This window comes from Ovis canadensis, chromosome 15 (genome assembly GCF_042477335.2).
Source record: "Ovis canadensis isolate MfBH-ARS-UI-01 breed Bighorn chromosome 15, ARS-UI_OviCan_v2, whole genome shotgun sequence".
Lineage (NCBI taxonomy): Eukaryota > Metazoa > Chordata > Mammalia > Artiodactyla > Bovidae > Ovis > Ovis canadensis.
Window position 1 is genome coordinate 79,239,442 of NC_091259.1, and position 5,789 is coordinate 79,245,230.

General features: G+C 39.1%; 1 non-coding gene across 1 annotated transcript; it reads left to right on the plus strand.

The window, feature by feature from the left end:
- Positions 1–3,568: 3,568 nt before the first annotated feature.
- Positions 3,569–3,675, plus strand: LOC138421411 (U6 spliceosomal RNA). The gene has a single exon (XR_011249492.1). It is a non-coding gene; the product is annotated as a U6 spliceosomal RNA (small nuclear RNA).
- The last annotated feature ends 2,114 nt before the right edge of the window (positions 3,676–5,789 follow it).

The following is a 5,789-nucleotide window of genomic DNA, read 5'->3' on the forward strand; positions in this document are numbered from 1 at the left end:
ATGTATTGAAGACCTAAGTGTAAGATCAGAAACTATAAAACTCTTAGAGGAAAACATAGTCAGGACTCTTGATGACACTAATCAAACCAAGATCTTTCATGACCCACCTCCTAAAATAATGGGAATAAAAACAAAAATAAACAAGTGGGACCTAATTCAACTTAAAATTTTTTGCACAGCAAAGGAAACTACAAACAAGGTGAATAGACAGCCCTCAGGATGGAAGAAAATACTAGCAAAAGAAACAGTTGACAAAGAAAATAATTTCCAAAATATGCAAGCAGCTCATACAATTCAATACCAGAAAAAGAAACAGCCCAATCAAAAAGCGGGAAAAAGACCTAAACAGACATTTGTCCAAAGAAGACATACAAACATACAGATGGCTAACCAACACGTGGAAAGATGCTCAACATCACTCATTATTAGAGAAATGCAAATCAAAACTACAGCGAGATACCACCTCACACCAGTCAGAATGGCCATCATCAAAAATTCTACAAACAATAAATGCTGGAGAGGGTGTGGAGAAAAGGGAACTTTCTTGCATTGCTGGTGGGAGTGTAAAATGACACAGCCACTATGGAGGACAGTATGGAGATCCCTTAAAAAAGCAGGAATGAAACCATCATATGACCCTGTAATCCCACTACTAGGCATAAACCCTGAGGAAATTGAAATTGAAAAAGACACATGTACCCCAATATTCATCGCAGCATTATTTACAATATCCAGAACACGGAGACAACCTAGATGTCTGTCGACAGATGAATGGATAAAGAAGCTGTGGTACACACATACATATAATGGAATACTACTCAGCCATAAAAAGAAATGCATTTGAATCAGTTCTAATGAGGTGGATGAACCTAGAGCCTTGTATACAGAGTGAAGTAAGTCAGAAAGAGAAACAAAATATCGTATACTGAGACATACATGTGGAATCTAGAAAGATGGTGCTGCTGATTTTATTTTCAGGGCAGCAATGGAGAAACAAACATGGAGAACAGACTGATGGGCATGGGGGGAGGCAAGGAGGGAGAGGGTGAGATGTATGGAGAGGGTAACAGGGAAACTTACAATGCCATACGTAAAAGAGCCACTGAGAATTTGCCAAACAAACGTGTGATTCAGGGAAGTCAAACAGGGGCTCTGTGACCGTCTAGAAGGGTGGGATGTGGAGGGACATAGGAGGGAGGTTCGGCATGGAAGGACATGGGTGTACCTATGGCTGATCCTTGATGTTTGCTAGAAAACCACAAAATTCTGTAAAGCAATTATCCTTCAGTTAAAAAACTAAAGTATCAAAAAAGAAAAATAATAATCAAAACATCTGAATTTTACCCCAAAGGATCTTCTTCATTTGCTTTCTAGTTGTATGTGATGAACCTGTGAATCCACTTTCCCAGTTCTTACCGCACTTGGTTTAAACCTCAGCAGCTGCTTCTTATATAATCCTGCTCAAATTTGTTGATTCCATTTTACACTTTGAATCTTGTCTCTGATTTGATAAGGGTGCTGATTCTAGTGACTAATCCTCTGGCCACTATGCTAGTAGCAGCATGCCCAGGCACCATGAACCTAAAAATGGAAGTTTGAGTCATTTAATACATTTGTGTATTATTTCCCTTAGAGACTAGAAAGTCTATGTGGGAAGTGATTGTGTTTATACACTTGTATTCTACTCATTAACCGGCTCAGTGACACTCAATCAAACCTATAATATATTCACTGAATAATTTTGGTTTTTACCTCCAAGTTGATTTGACCAACTATTTTGTCCCTATTTTACTTGCTTTTCTGGTAAAATAAGGCATGAAACAAAGGTTATAGGAAAATGAACTTTGTAACACACATAATCCATCACAATGGGCTTTTATATTAATTTTTATGTTGTATTAAATTAGTAACCCTCTACCTATAAATCTATACCTTATTATAAATTCGTAAACACCACCTCTGTGACTCAAAACTTACCGCAAAATTCGATGAAATAGTCTTACAGTACTATGGTAAATGAAATATGGTCATAGATTGTATATAGCTCCTTTAGTTAACAGGTGAAACTTGCTTCTCAACTTCCTGAAGCTTCGTAGCCCTTGGAACCTGCTTTGAATAACCGGTGGTGGTAGAAGAGACACTGTGAATTTTGAAACCTAGGCTTCATCAAGTTTTGCAGCTTCTACCTTGACGCCCTTCGGCCATCACAGAAAGAATCATATTCTTACCTCCCGCAAGTTGAGAGGCGCTGTAGAGAAGAACCAAAGTGCCGAAGCAGCCAGCCAGCCAGCGGCTCTGAGACGCGTGTGTGAAGCCATCTCGAACCTCCCAGACCAACCGACCCTCTTTCTGAAGGCAAGCATGTGAATGAGCCCAGGTGCAACCAACAGAGGAAATGATGAACTAAACTGAATTGGGAGAAATAACAAATTAGGTTTAACCCCAAACACTTGGGATAGTTGGTGCTCCATCAACAGTAATCTGCTGCTGCTGCTGCTGCTGCTGCTAAGTCGCTTCAGTCGTATCTGACTCTGAGCGACCCCGTCGATGGCAGCCCACCAGGCTCCCCCGTCCCTGGGATTCTCCCGACAAGAACACTGGAGCGGATTGCCATTTCCTTCTCCAATGCATGAAAGTGAAAAGTGAAAGTGACGTCACTCAGTCGGGTCTGACTCCTAGCAACCCCATGGACTGCAGCCTACCAGGCTCCTCCGTCCACGGGATTTGCCAGGGAAGAGTACTGGAGTGGGGTGCCATTGCTTTCTCCCAACAGTAATCTAAAATTAAAAAATACTAATTATCTACATGTATATGTATGACTGAACCCTTTTGCTGTTCACCTGAAACTATCACAACATTGTTAGTCAGCTCTACTCCAATACAAAGTTAAAGAAAAGATTTAAAAATAAATAAAAATACTAATTATATTATGGATTTTTTTAAGAAAAGAATGCTCACAGTAAGGAACTGTGAGTTTGCTTTGCTTCTCAGAGTCTGTGTCCTGACTGCCAGGGTATTAAGGAAGGAGCTGAGGGAAGAGGGGTTCTATAGGAGGGATTTCAATGTGAGCTAGCCATACCAGCGCTTCTTCTAGAGACTTTTTCCATGACAGCTTCTAGAGGGAGCAGATCCCCATACTCTGTTATCTTGGTGTCTTTTACCTCACCAGGGATGACATCTTTGATTGCTAGAAGCTAATACAATCCTTTCATTTTATTATTTTAACTAAAAGAGTGTGTGTGTTGGTCACTCAGTCATGTCCAACTCTTTGTGACCCCATGGACCTCTATTCCTCCAGGCTCCTCTGTCCATGTAATTTTCTGGGCAAGAATAACTGGAGTGGGTTGCCATTTCCTTCTCTAGCAGATCTTCCTGACCCAGGGATTGAACCTGGATCTCCTGCATTGCAGGTAGATTCTTTACTGTCTGAGCCACCAGGCTTTTTTGTGTGTTTCTTTGGATGGGCTACCATCCCATTTACTCAAACAGTAATCCAGTTGTTACTATAAAAATATTTTAATAGATGTGATTAAAGTCCAAATTTAGTTGACTTTAAAGAGGGGAGATTGTGCTCGCTTCGGCAGCACATATACTAAAATTGGAACGATACAGAGAAGATTAGCATGGCCCCTGCACAAGGATGACACGCGAATTCGTGAAGCGTTCCAATTTTTAGCTATATATGACAAACCCACAGCAAACATTATCCTCAATGGTGAAAAATTGAACGCATTTCCCCTAAAGTCAGGAACAAGACAAGGGTGCCCACTTTCACCGGTACTATTCAGCATAGTTCTGGAAGTTTTGGCCACAGCAATCAGAACAGAAAAAGAAATAAAAGGAATCCAAATTGGAAAAGAAGAAGTAAAACTCTCATTATTTGCAGATAACATGATCCTCTACATAGAAAACCCTTAATACTCCACCAGAAAGTTACTAGAGCTAGTTAATGAATATAGTAAAGTTGCAGGATATAAAATCAACACACAGAAATCCCTTGCATTCCTATACACTAATAATGAGAAAGTAGAAAAAGAAATTAAGGAAACAATTCCATTCACCATTGCAACGAAAAGAATAAAATACTTAGGAATATATCTACCTAAAGAAACTAAAGACCTATATATAGAAAACTATAAAACACTGATGAAAGAAATCAAAGAGGACACTAATAGATGGAGAAATATACCATGTTCGTGGATTGGAAGAATCAATATAGTGAAAATGAGTATATTACCCAAAGCAATTTACAAATTCAATGTAATCCCTATCAAGCTACCAGTGATATTTTTCAGAGAACTAGAACAAATCATTTCAAGATTTGTATGGAAATACAAAACACCTCGAATAGCCAAAACAATCTTGAGAAAGAAGAATGGAACTGGAGGAATCAACTTGCCTGACTTCAGGCTCTACTACAAAGCCACAGTCATCAAGACAGTATGGTACTGGCACAAAGACAGACATATAGATCAATGGAACAAAATAGAAAGCCCAGAGATAAATCCACACACCTATGGACATCTTATCTTTGACAAAGGAGGCAAGAATATATAATGGAGTAAAGACAATCTCTTTAACAAGTGGTGCTGGGAAAACTGGTCAACCACTTGTAAAAGAATGAAATTAGATCACTTTCTAACTCCGCACACGAAAATAAACTCAAAATGGATTAAAGATCTAAATGTAAGACCAGAAACTATAAAACTCCTAGAGGAGAACATAGGCAAAACACTCTCAGACATAAATCATAGCAGGATCCTCTATGATCCACCTCCCAGAATTCTGGAAATAAAAGCAAAAATGAACAAATGGGATCTAATTAAAATTAAAAGCTTCTGCACAACAAAGGAAAATATAAGCAAGGTGAAAAGACAGCCTTCTGAATAGGAGAAAATAATAGTAAACGAAACAACTGACAAACAACTAATCTCAAAAATATACAAGCAACTTATGCAGCTCAATTCCAGAAAAATAAACGACCCAATCAAAAAATGGGCCAAAGAACTAAATAGACATTTCTCCAAAGAAGACATACGGATGGCTAACAAACACATGAAAAGATGCTCAACATCACTCATTATTAGAGAAATGCAAATCAAAACCACAATGAGGTACCACTTCACACCAGTCAGAATGTCTGCGATCCAAAAATCTGCAAGCAATAAATGCTGGAGAGGGTGTGAAGAAAAGGGAACCCTCCTACACTTTTGGAGGGAATGCAAACTAGTGCAACCACTATGGAAAACAGTGTGGAGACTCCTTTAAAAATTGCAAATAGAACTGCCATATGACCCAGCAATCCCACTGCTGGGCATACACACCAAGGAAATCAGAATTGAAAGAGACACATGTACCCCAATGTTCATCGCAGCACTGTTTATAATAGCCAGGACATGGAAACAACCTAGATGTCCATCAGCAGATGAATGGATAAGAAACCTGTGGAACATATACACAATGGAGTATTAGCCGTTAAAAAGAATACATTTGAATCAGTTCTGTTGAGATGGATGAAACTGGAGCCAATTATGCAGAGTGAAGTAAGCCAGAAAGAAAAACATCAATACAGTATACTAACACATATATATGGAATTTAGAAAGATGGCAATGATGACCCTGTATGCAAGACAGCAAAAAAGACACAGATGTGTATAGCAGACTTTGGGACTCAGAGGGAGAGGGAGAGGGTGGGATGATTTGGGAGAATGGCATTGAAACATGTATACTATCATGTAAGAATCGAATCACTAGTCTATGTCTGATGCAGGATACAGCATGCTTGGGGC